At 44.8% G+C, this 18225-nt stretch overlaps 1 protein-coding gene across 2 annotated transcripts in view; it reads left to right on the top strand.

Annotated features, from left to right (window-relative positions):
* Positions 1 to 18225, top strand: part of MGMT (O-6-methylguanine-DNA methyltransferase) — a 292226-nt gene that overhangs the window by 265252 nt on the left and 8749 nt on the right. The gene's annotated exons all lie outside the window — the stretch shown is intronic.

Below are 18225 nucleotides of genomic sequence, written 5' to 3'. Positions count from 1 at the left end.
GTGAGAAGCCAAAGTCGACTGCACAATTGGAGCTAGATTCCATCACTCGAAATTCAGTCACAACTTCTTTTGAATTCTTCAGCTGCCCTGCGGCAAAGGCTCAATGTTGATACTGAGATTAATCCCCAAAGAGCCCCTCATTTCTCTGCAGAGAAATTAAAGCTTGCCGGTTTTCCTTTTGCCTGTCCTCCTGACAGCTCTGTCAGTAATGATATGCCTTCTCCATGGCATAATCCCTGTCCTACGGTAAAGAATCATTCATTAAGAAATTAAGGGCTTAGTGCCTTTCTGTTAGGTTGGTCTTCAAAAGTTAGCTAAAATTATTTAACAGACCTCAGGGCTGTTTCACACAAGCTCAAGAAGCCGCATGGGTGGGGACCAGGCAGACCTACCCACCCCCTGCAGATTTGTCAGTATTTCCAGAAACTGAGTCCAAGGATGCAGACAGAAGCGTCTGCGAGTCGGGCCTGGGACTATGGGACGCTGCCTGGTTCAGGATGATGTTTAGGCTTTCCAGGAGCGGCAGATAGGTCTGCTGGTGAAGCTAGGAGGCCTAGCAGGAGGCTTCTGAAAGTTTCTGACGGGATGCACAGGAGTTTCTGAACTGAGCTCGGAGCAGGGTGGGGTACGTACACACGTTATTGCATATTTGACAACCATTGGGTGTTATTTAGCATGAAATGGCATGGGTCCGAAACACTCTCAACTGGTCCCTTCTCTGCCGGTCACTGACGCCGCCAAAGGGAAGGCGTGATTTGATGTCAGCTGTTGCCCACTCAGGCGGAGGAAGGGACATCAGTGTTGGAAAACATCGTCTTGTGTACACTGATAACACTGTGTCCTTTTAAATCCAATTTTCCACCTTTTTGTTGTTTTGTTTACAGGGTTGTGCCTGGGAGGGAACACTGCCCCTATGTGTGAGCGCGCCTGTGAACCCTGTTCAGTTCTTTCATAGGGGGTGTGTGGGGGGGGGGGCGGGTAGGCAGGTTTCTCCCAGCTCCTGCAAAAGCTGGGAGGATTTGTAAGGGGAGAGAGCGAGTGCCCTGAAGCAGAAGAGCACAGGTGAAGCAGGGGCCGGTGTCATAGGGAATCGGAACCGGAGACTTGGACTTGGTGCCGAGCGGCCTCTCAGTGGCCCCCAGTGCTGTCAGCACGCTCAGGTGCAGGCTCCTGAACACTTTCTCTCCTCCCCGCCCCCCTCGGCCTTTTCATGGTGTTTCTCTCTGGTTCTTATATTGTTCAGAAACCATTAACACCTGCTCAGAGTCAGGTATTCAGCTTTGAGCTGAATGACAATTATTTGAATGGTAAAGGGTGTTAATATATAATTATTCACATTCATACCAGGACATTCACAGTTTAATCATTTCTCTGTAGGCTTCCTTAAGTTTGAGCTTACAGTCTTAGGCATAATTCTTATGTTAAATAAGTTTCGGGCACTCTAATTATTGGGAAGGTGACTACCAATAGGCCCAGGTGCTGCAGTGAGGCTGTCCCACCCCCTCACCTGCAGGAGCCTCCCTGGGCGAGTGCGGCATCCCCCCCCCCCCCGCAGGTGGGGAAGGCAGAAGGTTCATCTCCAAGGGCTAATAGTCCAATCCGTCTGCGAGATGAGCTCTGTGATTGTGTTCCAGTGCACCCAGGACCAGACAAGCATGTGGGAGCATTTCTATTCATGAGCACAGCACTCTGCTCAGCCTGGCCGGGCTTGGAAAGGGACTGGCTTAACCCTTTAGACCCTCTGTTCATCTGGACCCCTCCATCATCCTTAAAATTACTGAGGACCCCAAAGAGCTTTGGATTGTGAGGGTTCGTTCTATCTCCATTTACCATGCTGGAAATTAAACCGAGAATTTCTTAATGCATTAATTTCTCTTAAGATAATGAATTCACTACATGTTATCAAAAACAATATATGAAAATGTTTCCCAAAACCAAAAGTCTGAGAAGAGTGGCATTGTTGTGTTTGCCAATCTCATCAACATCTACGTTAATGGAATACAGCTGGAGTCTCATGGCCTCTGTCGTTTAATCTGTGGCGCAATCACGTCTTTTAGCTTATGGGAAACTCCTGTATACTTGTGAGAGCAGGAGAATTAGAAAGGCAAATAACATCTTAGTATTGCTGTGAAAATCCTCCTAAGCAGGTCTCAGGGACCCCTAAAGCTCCCCAGACCACACTTTGAGGACCACTATTCTAAAATGCCCCAAATTTTTATTGGTCCTAAAAATTACTCACTGCCTATATAAGGAGTAGTAAAAGTTTGTGTTGTGGGTTCTGGATTTTTTTTCAGGTTTTTTTTTAAGATTGATTTATTTTGAGAGAGGGAGAATCTCAAGCAGATGTTTGCTTGAGTGTGGAGCCCAATGTGGGGCTCAATCTCATGACCCTGAGGTCATGACCTGAGCCAAAATCTAGTCTGACACTCAACCAACTGAGCCAACCAGGCACCCCTATTTTATTTTTTAAAATCACATCCCAGATTCCCTCTTCTTGACCTTTATCTAGAGATGTGTGTAGCCAGGGGACTGCCCCTTCCATATCTGCTTCCCAAATTTTTGTTAACCCATTCCTCACAGTCTGGCATCAGCTAGATCCAGAATCAGAGCAGAGCCCCACACCATGTCCCCAAGGTGACAGGAGGGAATTTCACATCCATGTGGGCCTCAGGGGCCCGGGCAAAGGGGCAACATCACCTCACAGGTCCTTCTTTCTTCCCTGACCTGTTACCATTAGTCAGGGGAGGGAAATTTAAGACCCCAAAACGCCATATTTCTGGCAGCCAAGCCAGGCCCCTGCCTTCAGTGGGTCAGGAGTGTATCTGCGGGACGGGATGCAGGAAGCTGTGCAGTGGGGACCGTGCTGGTTTCCCAGGCTAGCAGGGTGAGCTGCCGAACATCCGGGATGCCCCCCACCACGGCAGCCTCGTCCTGCCCAGAGCAGTCACAGGCTGGGGTGATGCTGCCTCTCTGTCCCGCCTGGTGGGGGGGCAGCCGGCAGGTAGCGGCCACCTGCGGCTAGCCCAGAAGGGAGAGAAACGCGGGCACACTGGCGGAGGGCGTGAGCGTCTGCTGGGCGCTCCTGTCCCCGCCCCAACTGCTCTTTGGTTAAGGATGCCTCACTGTGGAGAGAGAAGAAGTGAGGGATGGACAGCCAGCCCTTAAATCCACACAGTTCTGTGGACAGAGCGGTATTGCCACAGGTCAGCTGATAACCTTCGTGGGGCATAGACCTTCATGCTCATCCCATCCTACCAGGACGAAACCAAAACTGAGGGGCAGGAAGCAGCTCTCAAGTGTGAACCTCTGTGGTAGGTGCTGAGGGATGCTGAAAGTGCGGGATGCCTGTAAAGGAGGACCTACGCCTGAGAGGCTTGTCCCCACGCGGGCCTGAGCTTCCTGCTGCACCCTGGGACAGCCTGCTCCATCCTGAGCCCTGGGGACTTCTCACCCTCGAAGGAGAGGACCAGAGGCGTGGCGGCTCTTAAGGATTCAATAGGATAAAGCAGGTTGCGTGGTCCCTGGTACACAAAAAGCATTCAGTAAATGTTAGCGCTTCTTATGACCACCATTGATTTTTAAGCAAATTGACCAGAATTTCCAAATGAATCTTTGAAATCACAACCATGTCCCTATTTCCCCAGCATTGCTCTCAGAATGTTTGAGGAACTTCTCTTTCAAAATAGCCTTCCAACCCTGCATCTTGTCCAACTGACCAGACATTTATTGCCTGCTTACTATGTGCCGCAAAGTGCATTCAGTACTTTAGATTACACTCAGAGTTGGCAAATTTTCTTACCCAAGAATGGATTTGACTTGTGGAAAGTGATCCAAAATTCAGCCTACCAAACACTGGTCGTTAGGCCAGCAGAAATCCTTCTGGACCCGCAGCAGTTGAAACCACAGAACGGCAAGTCGTCTTCACTTGACACCTTCTCAGTTGGTTGGCCCAGAGTATAGTACCCAGAGAAGTAGCCAAGTATTTTCTGGAAATGGGTAGCACTTCTCAGAGGTTTCCTTTGAAAGGCACATGTCTTTGTGTCAGAGCATTCTGTTGGGTTGTCTTCAAACAGAGCCTTGTGCTCAGGTCGCCATAGAGGGTACAGGTGCATCCTTGAGGTGTCCACCACCAGCCAGGAAAGGGAAGCTTGCAAAGATCTGTCACCCAGGGCTGCAGGGGGATGTTGGCCCTAGAGCCAGAAGCCCACGGGGGACAGTGAACGCTCTGTGATTGCCCCAAGTTTCTCACAGGTGCAGGCATTAGAGTCTGCCTGGGGTACAGAGGCCAGATTTCTCTGACTTGTCCATTACCAAACTGGTCAGTTCTGGAGTTAATCCTCAGCATGGTCACCATTTGTACCACAGAACTGCAGGGCTTATGTTCCATCGCTGTCCGTTGGCATGTACCCTCATTTCTTGGAGGAAACTGGTAAGCGGACACTGAGGAGGTGGGAGTGCAGAAAGACGTGTCCAGAACAGAAGACCTTAGCCAAGCCACCGAGCTTGGGACTGGCTTGCAGACAGACACCCTATCACCAAAACCTGTTAGAGCAGTAGGGTGCCTGGGTCCCACCCTCCGCGCCCCAGAGAGCAGCAGACCTGAGTCCCAGCCATCCAGCCAGCGGTGTGGACAGTAGCCAGGCCATGGCTCTGAGCCTGATTTTGTCCTTTGTTCAATGAAAATGGTGATGCCAGCTTCGCAGACTGGGTGCTGACGACTTAGCGGAAAGTCAGCGAGAGCGCCGAGGAGCTCAGGAAGCTCTGTGTCTGGGCGGTGGTTGGGAAGGTGGGACCAGAGCAGGGGGCTGGGGCGGTGGCCAGGCCAGCTGCCTCCTTGTGTCTTCTTCCAACCCCTGTGCCGGAGAGCGCTGAGCTGTGCCCAGGAAGCCAGGGAGGCCAGGCTGCCCCTGCCTGTCTGAGGCTTTACTGCAGACACCCGCTGGTGGAGGCTGGCCCACTCTGGGTGAGCCAGGTACCCTAAAGTATGAGAGGAGCAGGAAGGTACCTCTTTTTTGTGAATGTGAGAGACCGTGCATTCTGCCTCTGTACGTGGCTTTAGTAACTCCACTGTTGGCTGCAGAACCATCACAGCCTCGTAGGTAGGGTGGGCAGGACCCACCTACCTACCTGTGTGTCTGTGATCTGAGCTCTCAACAATGCCTGGGTCCCAGAGGTCCACACCCACAAGAGGCCACAGGGCCAGCCTCTCAGCTGGGAAAGAGTTCTTCTGGGTTAGCCCTTGCGGAGCAGGTAACATTGGACTGTGGAGTGGCCTGTGCACGGCTCTCAGTGGGAGCCTCCTCTTGCCTCTGAAACAGCCACTGTCTGCCCAGGCACCTTCCCCAACTTGCCCTGTTTGCAGGGTCGCTTCCCCTACTTGAAATGTCCCCCTTCTCCTGGCCACAAAACTGCTGCCTGCCTGTGGGGACCCAGGCCCCTCTCAGTACTGCTCTGTGTCTCTCACCGTCTCCTTGCCTGGGGGGATGACATTGGTGCACACCATCCCATGCCACAGGATTTTGCAGACCGTTCCATAATACATTAGAAATAAAGGCTGGCGCGGGGCTCTGTGCCCCACGGCCACTCTCTCCAGCTGGGAGCGGCCCTGCGTTCTCTAGACGGAGCTCCTCCCGCAGTCCTGACCCGTCCGCACACGGCGGACTTCAGTTAGTGGAGCTGTGTCCGTGTGCTGGTGCCCTCGTGCCGTCCTGACCCAGGTTCTGGGTCCACGGCGAATTTTCACACACTTGGAGTGTCAGCATGCACCATCCACCGTCGGAAGCGCATGCCCATGCCCCTGCGCTCATCTGACCTCTGCGGACGCATATGTTTAATTCATGCAATTTGACTTGGTAGGGCACGGATACATGGAAATGCTGTATTGATTCCTGAAGCTTTGGAGTGACCGCCTGTAAACTTTTCTTTGGTTTTTCTCTGTTATCGGTGGGTCCGTGAAGCCTACAGCCGCATGTTGAAGTAAATCAAGTCATTGTCACTCAAGCAATGTTCTATCTCATAGCTCCTGTGTAACATGTATATGATAGAGTGTGTGGAAGGAAAAGACGAATTATTGACAAGTTTGCCACAGGCAGTCACTCCCAACGTCAGAAGAAGCTGCAACTGATGGGAAGGAGTTTGGAGTTCTAGAAGGCCGTCTTCAGTGGACTCATTTGTATTTATAAAGGCCCCTCAGTATGCACCCCTCTGGCCCCAGGCCTGTTTAGCAGTGGGGTGACCTGCTCTAGCTCCTCGGGAGGCACAGAGCTGAGCTACTGGAGCTCTGCCCACAGGGAGCTGAGGCAGGCCCGCTGGTGCCCTCGCCCTGCCAGACGCTGCCCAGCGCCCTGCCTACAAGCTGGTGAGAAAGCCTGCTGAGCCCTGCCACCCTGGCACCTGCCACCCTGGCCGGCAGCAGCTGTTCTTTGCAAGCACATCTGCGTGGCTGCAGGGGTGCCATCGGGCTCACTACTTAGGTCAGGACTGTGCACTTCAACAGAACCACGTCCCTGGCCATGTGCTTAGGTGGATCAGCTCCCTCTTGGCCTCGACCTTCTCTGCTAATTGCAGGAACACCTGAGTTGAGCTTGGCAAGTTGAGGTAGATGCCCAGGTAGTCTGTTCTAGTTCCTGGTTGCTCATATGGAAACAGTGCTGTTCTGTCTCCCGTGGAAAGGGTGTCTTCCCTGAGCACAGGGGCCAACCCCAAATGATTACAGGGAAGACCAGGCCCACTGCTTACACCTACCCACCCTTTATTCATCCAGTAGAGGCCCACTAGATGCCTACTCTGGGTCAGCCCTAGCACTGGACTATTGACACAAGGCAGGTCCTTGCTCTCAGTGAGCTGGGTCAAATAGAAGGGACCCCCATGGTGACTGTACTGAGAGCACTGGGGGGTAAAGGGAGCCTTGCAGAGGAGAATAGTTGGCACGGGATGTGACCTAGGCTCCATTTTAAATGGTATCTTGAACTTCAGGGAGATTGATTAAAGAAAAGGTGTTTTAGAAGAATATTTCCCTCTGTGTTTTTCAGCTTATTTTTTAAATGAACCAATAGTAGAATTGACTTTTTATGGTGGAGGTGCTATGAATTTTAGTACATGTATGGATTTCTGTAACTGCCACCATAGTTAGGCCTCGGGTTGTGTCCTCCTAAAAACTCCCTCCTGCTGCCCCTTTGTTGTTACAGCTGCCCCCCCCAACTCTCTGCTGACTCTTAGCAACCACTGAGCTGTTCTCCATCCCCATGAGAAGATCACTAGATGGACTCACTATCTAACCTTTGGAGTCTGCCTTCTGTCATTCAGCTTAATGCCTTTGAGATCCATCCAAATTGTATGTACCTACGGTTTATGCCTTTTCGTTGTCATACTCCACGGTGTAGATATGCCCTTGTTTGTTTATATAATTTCTATAATAGCCATTCTAACAGATACGTAATGCCGTCTCATTGTGTGGTTTTAATTGGCACTTCCCAAACAGTCAGTTAGGTTGAACATGTATTGATGTGCTCATTTACCATTCATCTGACCTCCTTGATGAGCTGTCGTTCAAGTCTTTTGCCCATTTTTTAATTAGGTGATTTGCTTTGTTAATGTTGAATTTAGAGAGTTGTTTATATATTATGGTTTTAAGTTCTTTGTTGGGTGTGTTATTTTCAAATATTTTCTCCCAGTCTGTATCTTGTGTTACATTCTGTTAACACTGATTTGCACACACCAGTGTTTTTTTTTTTTTCATTTCGATGAAGTCCAATTTATTTTTTTAATTTATGGATTGTGCTTTTGATGACATGTCTAAGAACTGTCTGCCTAATTCTAGGTCACAAAGATTTTCTGCTATATTTTCTTTTAAAATTTTTTCATTTTAATCTATTTTGAATTAATTTTTATAAGGCATAAGATTTACATCAGGATTCATTGTAGTACATGCGGATATCCAGTCTTCTGACACCACTTTTTGAGAATATCCTTTTTTCATTGAAATGCTTTTTGTACCTTGGTCATTTGGACATATTTGTGTGGGTCTCTTGGAAATCTCTGTTAGGTTCCATCAATTTATGTGTTTATTCCCTTACAAATTTCACATTATATTGGTTACAGCATAGTAAGTCTTAAAAACCTGCTAGTGTAATTTCTCCAACATTTTTTTTTTCTTTATCAAAATATTTTGACTATTCAAGTTCCTCTGCCTTTCCATGTAAGTTTTAGAATCAGTTTGTCCATATCTACAATAAATTCCCCTGGGATTTTGACTGGAATGGAAATTTATAGATCTGTTTATAGAGAACTGAAATTTTTATATTGAGACTTCCTATCCATGAGCATGGTATTTTTCTCAAAATTATTTAGGTGTTCTTTGATTTCTTTTAACAGAATATTGTCATTTTCAGCATAAGGATCTTATATATAATTTTAGATTTACATCTAAATATTTTTGGCTGGAGCTATTATCAGTAACCTAGAACTGTGATTTTGCTGTGTTGACTTTGTATCTAGTGACCTAGCTAAACTCATTCTAAAATTGTTTTGTTTTTTCTTTTTTGGTAGATTCCTGGGTATTTTACCATAGACAATCATGTTGTCTATAAATAAGGAGAGTTTTCTTTTTTCCAAAATGTATGACTTTTATTTATTTTTCTTGCCTTATTGCTGTGGCTAGAACTCCCACTACGATGTTGAATAGTAGTGGGCATCCTTGCTTTTTTCTTAATCCTGTAGGGAAAGCATTCAGTTTTTCACCATTATGATGTTAGCTCTAGGTTTTGGTTTTGGTTTTTTTGTTTTATTTGTTTGTTTTTGTTGCTGTCAATACCTTTATCAGGTTGAGGACATTACTGAGAGCTTTTATCATGAACAGATGTTGAATTTGGTTAACATTTTATTTTTGCCTCAATTGATAAAAGTACTGTTTTTCTTCATTAGGCTGTTGATATAATGGATCATATTAGTTTTTAATATACTTCATTTTTAGAGCAGTTTTAGATTTTCAGAAAAGAAATTGAGAAAAAACAGGCTCCCACCTTCTGCCAGCCATTTAGTTAATTGTATTGTTTATTGTTTATAATTGTTTAATTATAATTAAAATAATTTTAATAAGGTCCAGCTATTTTTCTTTCATGGATCATACTGTGTCTAAAAACTTTCCCCCTTTCCCCCAGAGTCCAGTATACCATATAGCAGTATGAAAATCTTGTACCCCCATGGGAAACAACTTTATCAAGTAGAGCGTGTATATGAAATTCTTTTTGCCTTTAGTCTTACAGACTCTACTCATTTCCATACTTACTTGGGTCACCACTTTCCCTCCCACCAACTTTAGTGGGGTTGTTCTTATGTTCATAAGTTGTAATACACTTAGATTCTCTTGTCACAGTCTGCACTCATTCCTGGGATCCTCCAATTGCTTTTTTGTGTGTTGTTGTTAATTTGCACATATTGCATATAAGGGTTTTCCTGTGTCTGTTGCTTTTCCTTTCCCAAAATGTCACATAGTCGTACAGTATGTAGCTTTTTCAGACTTGTTTCCTTCACTTAGCAATATACATTAAGATAACTCCATGTCATTTGGGGGCTTGATAGTTCACTCTTTGTATGACTGGAAAATATTCTGTTGTATGGATATTCCATAGTTTACCCATTTACCCAGTTTACTCGGGACATCTTAGTTGCTTCCAGTTTTTACCAATAAGTCAATAAAGCTGCTGTAAACATTCATACGCAGGTTTTTGTGTGGTCATAGGTTTGCAGATAAGTTGGTAGATATTCAGGAGTGCAATTACTGGTTCATCTCATAAGCTTCTGTTTAGCTTTGTAAGAAACTGCCAAATTTTCTCCAAAGTGGCTGCACCATTTTGCATTTTCATCAGCAGTGAATGAGTATCCCTGTCACTTCACTTCACATCCTCATCAGCAATCAGTACTGTCAAAATTCCCCAGTTTTGTTTGTGAGGCCATCCTAATAGGTGTATAATTATATCTCATTGTTTTAATTTATATTCCCTGATGACCAATACTTTTAAAAATCTCTTCATATGCTTATTTGTATCTGTATATCTTCTTTGGTGAGATATTCTTTTGCCATTTTATAATTGGGTTTATTTTCTTATTGTTGAGTTCTTAAGAATTCTTTGTATAGTTTGGTTACAAGTCCTTTATCAAATATGTGTTTTGCAAATATGTTCTTTCAACCTGTGGCTTTTCTTCTCAATATCTAACAGCACTTTTCACAGAGCAGAAAATAATTTTAATAAGGTCTAGCTATTTTTCTTTCATGGATCATACTGTGTCTAAAAACTTTCCCCCAAAACCCATAATCACCTAGATTTTTCTACTGTATTATCTTCTGAAAGTTTTATAATTTTGCCTTTTAGATTTAAGCCTATGATCCATTTTTAGTTTTTGTGAAAGATGCCTGGTCTGTATCTAGATTCTTTTTTTTTTTTTTTTTGCATATGGCTGTCCAATTGTTCCAGAACCATTTGTTGGAAATACTGTCATTTTTCCATTGAATTGCCTTTGCTTCTGTATTTGGGTGGATCTGTTTCTATTCTGTCCCATTAATTTATGTATCTATTCTTTTGTTAATACAACCTGTCTTGATTACTATAGCTTGATATATAGGCTCATTTTTCAAATATTGAATCAGCTTTACATTTCTCAAACTCCATTTAATGTTGCTAATTCTTTTTATATATTGCTGAATTTGATTTGCCAGTACTTTGTTGAGAATTTTTGCATATATGTTAATGAGAAATATTAATCTGTACTTTTCTGGATTTTGACTTTTTCAGGTTTTCTGGCTTTCCATTCTCATGAAATGGCTTAGGAAGTATTCCCTTCTCTTCTGTTTTCTATAAAAGATTATCCTGAGTTGATGTATTTCTTCTTTAAGTGTTTGATAGAATTTACTGGTGAAATTATCTGGCCCTAGTGATTTCAGAAGATTTTAAACTCTTGAGTTCAAGTTCTTTGATACTTACAGGACTGTTCCAGTTATCTGCATCATCTTGGATGTGATTTGGTAGTTTGTAGGTGTTGATACATTGGTCTATTTTATCTGTGCTGTTGAATATTGTGCATAGAGGTATTTGTAGGAATACTTCATTCTCCAGTTAATGTCTGTGAAATCATTCGTGGCATCTGCTCTTTTAGGTCTAATTTTGATAACGTGTTTCTTCTCTTTTTATATCACTTGCTAAAGGTTTATCAATTGTATTGATGTTTTCAAAGGAACCAGTTTTGGTTTCATGTATTTTACTCTATCATTTTTCTCATTTCAATTTCATTGTTTTCTATTTCCTTTATGTCCTTCCTTGGGTGTTTGGTTTTTTGTTTGTTTGTTGTTTTGCTCTTGTTTAAATTGGAAGCTTAGATTATTAATCTGAGACCTATACATATATACATAAGGGGTATTTGGGTGGCACAGTCGGTTAAGCTTCCGACTCTTGGTTTTGGTTCAGGTCATGATCTCAGGGTCCTGGGATCGAGCCCTACCTTTGGCTCCATGCTCAGCACGAGTCTGCTTGAGATTCTCTCTCCCTCTCCCTCTGTCCCTCCCGCTTGTGCGCACACATGTGTGCTCTCCCTCTCTCCCTCAAATAAATAAATAAATCTTTAAAAGAATAAAAAAATAAATTAGATATGCATTTAATGTTATATAGTTCCGTCTGTTGCTTCAGCTGTATCCTATGAATTGTGATATGCTGCATTTTCAGTTTCATTCAATTCAATGTATTGTGTTGGTTTTTTTTTTTAATTAAATAACCCATGGGTTATTTAAAAGTGCCTTATTATTAGGGCATGTGGGTGGCACGGTGGGTTAAACGTCCAGCTCTTGATTCTGGCTCAGGGTCATGAGATTGAGCCCTGCATTGGGCTCAAGGCTCATCGGGGAGTCTGCTTGAGATTCTCTCTCTGCGCTTCCCCTCTGTGAATGCACATACTCTCTCACTCTCTCTCTTTCTCAAATAAAAAAATCTTTAAAAATAAATAATTAAACAAAAGTGCCTTATTTTCTGTCCAAACATTTCGAGGTTTCCAGTTATCTTTCTGTTCTTAATAACTAGTCTAATTCCATTCTGATCAGATACTATGACTTGAATGAATTCAATTATTTTAAATTTGTTAAAGTTTGTTTTATGACCCAGAATATGGTATATCTTGGTCAGTTTTTTGTGTGCATTTGAAAAGAATATATACTCTGTTGTTATTGGGTAGAGTGTTGTGTAAATGTCAGTTGAAACCAGTTGGTTGATGGTGTTTTACATTTCTGTATCCTTGATTTTCTGTCAACTACTTCTGTTAGTTACTGAGAGAGAAGTGAAATCTCCACATATGATTGTGGGTTGGTCAGATTCTCCTTTCACTTTGGTCAGTTTTTGCTTCATGTATTTGAAATTCTCTTATTAGGTGCATAAATGTTTTGGGTTGCCATGTCATCTTTGTGAGCTATCCCTTTTGTCACTATGTAATTGTGGTAAAAAATTAATTTACCCCTAGAAATTGTTTGTGCTCTTAAATCTGCTTTGATAATTACTTTTCTTAGATTACTATTTACATAGTATATTTTTTCCATCCTTTTAGTTTTAAGCCATCTGTATCTATTCTTTGAAGTGAATTTCTTATAGGCAGCACATACTTGGGTTAATTTTTTCAATCCATCTGGCGCACTGTTACCTTATTGGTAAAGAAAGACCATTTACATTTAACGTAATTAGGAATATGATAGAATTTCTATCCAAATGTAACATTTATTTCATTTGTTTTCTTACCTTTTATATTATTATTACATAATTGTTTTCTGTCTTGTTTTTCATTTCTCTTTCCCCTTCCCTTCTTTGGGGCTTTAACTTTTTTTTTTTTTTTAGCATTTTAGTTTATCTGTTAGGTTTTTGACTCTTATCTGTCTATAGGGATTACAATACTTATATACTTACCTTTCACAGTCTAATTGGAATTTGTATTGACCACCTTACCGCATACAGATCCTTGGGCTCTCTTGTTTTTTGTTACAGTGTCTTACGTTTTGCACTTATATACATTGAAAATCTTATAATGTTAATGATTTTACTTCCAATCATCAAATATATTTTAAAGAACTCAACAGAAGAACAGTCTGTGATATTTAGCCAGAAAGTTACCATTGCTTTTGTTCTGCCTTTACTACTGCCCCCTCCAGTCTCACGTCCCTTCTTGCTGAAGAGCTTCCTTCAGCAATTCTAGCTCCTGTCTGCTGGCAGTGCGTGATCTTTGTTTCTATCTGAACATGTCTTTATTTTAGCCTTATTTCTGAAGAATTTTTGGTGTTTTTTTTTAAACAATTTCCCTTCCAAATTTTGGTGTTGTTTTTTAAGATTTCATTTTTTTATTTGAGGGAATGCAAGAGAGCACAAGCAGGGGGAGGGGCAGAGGGAGAGAAGCAGGCTCCCCTCCAAGCAGGGAGCCCAATGCAGGACTCAATCCCAAGACTCCAGGATCATGACCTGAGCTGAAGGCAGATGCTTAACTGACCGAGGCACCCAGGCGCCCCATGAAGAGTTTTTTGTGTTTTTTTTTTTTAACTGGATATAGAATTCTGAGTTTCTTTCAGCACTTTAGAATTGCTGTTTTACCTCCTTCTGACCTCCGTGGTTCTGATGAGAATTCTGGTTATTCAAATCCGTGTTCCTCTATAAATAACACATCATTTTTCTCTGGTTCGTTTTGAGATTTTATTTTTATCTCTGGATTTCACCAGCTTCATCAGGATATGTCTGGGAGTAGATTTCTCTGGGTGTGTCCTGTTTGTGGTTTACTAGGCTTCTTAAACCTGTCCTTGTATATCTTTTGCCTAATTGGAAAAGTTCTAGCTATAATTGGTTCCAATTGTTTTGTACACTATACTGTTGTTCCTTTTCTTGTAGAACTCCAATAACATGACTATTAAACCTTTGGCTTTGTCCTACATGTCCCCAAGGTACTTTCTGGGTTTTTGTTGTTTGCTTTTAACATGTTTTTCTCTGTTTTTCAGATCGGATAACTTCTGTTGACTTCAGTTCATTGACTCTTTCCTCTGGCATCTCCATTCTGCTATTGAGACCGTGCAGTTTTTCATTTCTTGTTTTTCTGAACTAAATTTCCATTTGATTCTTAACTTGTATTTCTTTGAAACTTTGCATCTTCTCATTTGTTTCAAGGGTATTTTCCCTTCTTGCAGCATTTTTACTATAGATCCTTTAACCTTACCAGACAATGTATGTGAAATTATCACATCATGCACTTTCGATATCTTACAATTGTATTTGTCAGTTAATCCTCAAAACACCAGGGAGAAAATGTTGTCAGGTGGTTCTAACTCCTGTGTCATCTCGGCCTTGATGTTTGTTGATTATCTTTCCTAAGACGAGTGGAGGTTTTTCTGATTCTTTGTTTGCTCTGTTTGCGAAGTCATTTTGGATTGTACCCTGATCACTTTGACTATCATGGGCTGAGTCTCGTGGGAGTCCAGTGTAGACCACTGCTACTTTTGCTGAGGAGGCACTCAGCCTGGAGTGTGGATTTGGCTCCTGAGATCTGACCAGGCTTCTGCAGGTTGTGGTTTCCATGTCCATGTCCTTTTTAAGTCTGCTGGCCTGTGAGTCCGTCAGTGGCCCGTCTGGACCCTTCCCTCAGTTCTCCAAGTCTTTGGTTCAGGGTCAGATCCACACGTGCACAGGTCAGGGCTGAGGCCAGGGATTTACAAACAACTTATCAGTGTGCTTTCCTAAGCTTCTCCCTGTCCACAGTCTCCCTGCTATTTTCTAGCTCTCAGAGATCCTGTTTGGTCCCCGGTCGTGATTTGACACACTTCCTGGGACTGCACCTCCATATGGAGCCGAGCACTGAGGAGAAAAGCAGTAGGGGCCTGCCCACCTGTGGGGCCCCAGCTCCTCCCAGCAGAAAGGACCATAAGCCTCAGGATTGCTTGGGGGCTGTGGTGCCAGAGTTCCACCACCAGAAAGTGGGCGATTCCTCCACTCTGAGCATCGGGACACCCTTCTCCCTCCTCAGGGTGGATGAGAGCTCCAGCGGCTCCTTCGGGGTTCAGGCCGCAGGAAGTCTGGGCTGGGGAGAGCACAGGTGAGATGGTACACTTGTGCGTCACTTCAGTGTTTCCTCAGACTCCTGTCTTCTTCCCCAGTCTTCCTGCTCCTGTTTACTTTCCACAGCCCTCCGCATTCTCCCCAGATTCTGGAAAGCCCACCCACAGAAAACCAGGTGGACATGCTCCCTGTTCCCTTTCATCTCCCTGTGCTTCCTCCCAGGCTCATTCCTGGACTGTCGGTCCTGGCTTCGCGAATGGTCAGGCAGCATCAGGTCATGTCAGCTCTGTTTGTGCTTCAGGATGCATCTTATCAAAACTCTCGTCTAAATTCCCTGGGTCAGAGAACTGGCTTCACACCCCCCAGTTATCTGGCACTCTAGGGGCCAGTGTGGGCACTCCCTCTATGCCAGAGGCAGCAGAAAGCACGTCCTGGAAGTGAAAAGCCCTCGGAAACTTGAAAACCTATCAGATACTTACAGTTTGTGCCGCGGGTACCAGGTCATTGGATGCCATGGCAAGGGAATCTTGCAGGAGCTTGGGCTCTGCTCTCTGCCCACAGAGACATGGCAAATCGATTTCACAGCCCCTTGCAACAGGCAGCGCCCTGCCCAGCCCAAAGAGAGCTACTGTGACATTCTGCTGGCAGGGCCCAGGGGGGGCAGCCAGCCTTGTGTGGGTGCCAGGCACACCTGTGCATGTGCACCTGTGTGTGCCACCTAGCTGTAGCCCGGTGGTGAAAAGCTCCAAAGCCCCGGGGCAGCTGGAAGACGGCCCTCTGGCAGAAACTGCACCCTACAACAAAGGTCACCTTGAAAGAATGATTCAGCCCCCAAGAATTCGAAAGCGTGGTGCTCTCCCTCACTGGAGAAGAGGTGGCTGAGTCTCAGCCTTGGTTTTAAAGAGAACTGGTCTCTGGGCCCAGCCCTGCCGCTGACCAGCCGTGCTCAAGCTTGGCAGTATGCCGTGGGGTGCGGGACATGTCTGTCCCTGGAGCTCTCACGACAGTGTTTGTCACCGCGGAGGAGGCAGGGGCCCAGGGGAAGAAAGACCCTGGCCCCTGGTCAGTCCCTCCCAGCCACAGTGTGGAGTTGGTATCTGCCTAGGTGCCCTTATCAGAGCCACACTTGGCTGAGTCAGTCCGGGTGCACCAGAGAAGGCTCCCCGATCTCGACTCCCACAAGTGGCATGAGAAGAGCTCACATAAAACCCCAGTGTCCACAACATAGAATGACGTCCTCCATGGCCAGTGTTGGAAAACCACCTCGTCAGCCCCTGGGAGGCTGATGAACTACAGTCCACCTAGAGAGGATGTAGAAAGCAGTCTTGGTCGGGTTGGGTGTTCATGGTGGACATGTGCAAGTGGCCACCCACACGGAAATGAAAATGGCTATGTCCTTAAGGTAAGGGAGCTCTGAGCAGCCAGTCGGCCTCCAGCAGGGCCAACCTTGGCCCCACCACATGACACGGCCCAGCTGGCCATCCTGGGAAGCCAGGAGAGGCAGGAGAAAGGGTGGGGAGGAGGAGGAGAGGGTGAATGTGGCGGGCAGAAGCCGCTCCACACGGCTCTGGGGTCACTCCCTGGGGAGGGCCGTAAATGGGAGAGAGAAGCCTCATCATCTGATGGCTGCCCTTTGGGCCATCTGAAATGCTGGTCCAGCGCTACAGACTTATGTGGACACCTCAACCTCCGGGAAATCTATTTTCCACATCCATGTATGTTAATTTTTATGAGCAGGTTTTACTACGTTTTAGAATGATCTTTAACAACTGAAAGTACCAGTTCCTCCTCAAAAGGAGAGCAGTTTCATCCTCTGGTTTTGCACAGGTTAGGGTTAAAGGCACTGTCGCTGAGAGCTGCTCAAACTAATTAATGCATTTGCTCCCTACAGGGTAAAATTGAGTTTTCAGATACATTTATAAAACGATGTGCTTGATTGCTAAATATTGCGTTCTTCAAGCTATGTTTCCTAATATGTTGCACGGTATGTACAAGGTGAGAAATTATTTCCCATGAAAAATTGACAGCGAAGCTGCAAATGTTTGATAAACTCTGTGCTCATATACAGACACACGAATGTTTTATTATACGACACGTTGATGCCTGGGAAGGGAGGCGCTGGTGGCGTGGCCCAGGCTCCCGGTGCAGGTCGGGGCTGGCACGGGAGCGTCTGTGCCTCGGGGAAGCTCGCGCAGACACCTCACCCTAGTGCTCCAGGTCTGGTAAAGTTCCAGGCTCTTCTCCGGAAATCCTGGCAGCATCCCAGAGAACAAACACCACGACTTCGCGCTCTCCCAGGAAGGCAGGCAACGGGCCTCTGCCTCGGGCATGGTCTCCTTCCTGCCTGCTTGTCTAAGAACGACGCCCCAAAATCGCTTCCTCCCCACGTCATCACCAGGCCTCTGGCCAGCCTTCTCTTTTTTTATTCTTTTTGTTTTGTGTGTGTGTGTGTGTGTGTGTGTGTGTTTTTGTTTGTTTGTTTTTAAGTAAGGCATAACAACAGCAACAATGATAATGATGAACAGTTTGATTTCAAAAACCTGTTCTGAAGAAATCACGATAAACAGAGTGTGTTTGCCTAAGGAAACCCTCCAAGCCATCAGCCAGTAACACAACTGCATGTGCTAATGAACCCAAAGCTGTTAATGTGGTTTCTTCAGTTAAATTGATTCATGAATTTTGAAGAGAACATTATCTAATGAATTTTCTTTGAATAGAAAGCAATTAAAAGGACAAATCAGTCTGATTAACCCCAAAGTCACCCTCCTGCCACAAATGGTGTACAGTTTGAAATTATATCATAAAAAACTAGAGCACATTTGCTATCTTTTTGCCCTCTACTAATCCATGTAAATTAATGAACAACAAAGTTAATTTCTTTGATGACCCTGTTCTAGTATCACCTGGATTATGCTGATGTTTAATTTGCTTAATGTTATAATAAAGACTAAACAGATTTTTTTTTCCAGTGAAGTGATTATCATTCCGTTCAGTTAAGAAGTGATTTTTATTATTTAACACGCATGTAAGGGTGTGTTTCCTTTAAGAGCAAAATCGCACTTTGCCGGCTTGGCACCGAGTGTAATTAGTGCCATTACGGACGCACTCCGGCAACCGCCGCCGCTGCTCATGGAAGCCTTCCCTTTGTTGTCGTCGCCGAGAACTC

Source organism: Eumetopias jubatus, unplaced genomic scaffold (genome assembly GCF_037043125.1).
Source record: "Eumetopias jubatus isolate StellerSeaLion01/CBP00866 unplaced genomic scaffold, mEumJub1_p1.0 scaffold_17, whole genome shotgun sequence".
Classification (NCBI taxonomy): domain Eukaryota; kingdom Metazoa; phylum Chordata; class Mammalia; order Carnivora; family Otariidae; genus Eumetopias; species Eumetopias jubatus.
This window is presented reverse-complemented; position numbering and strand designations above follow the sequence as displayed.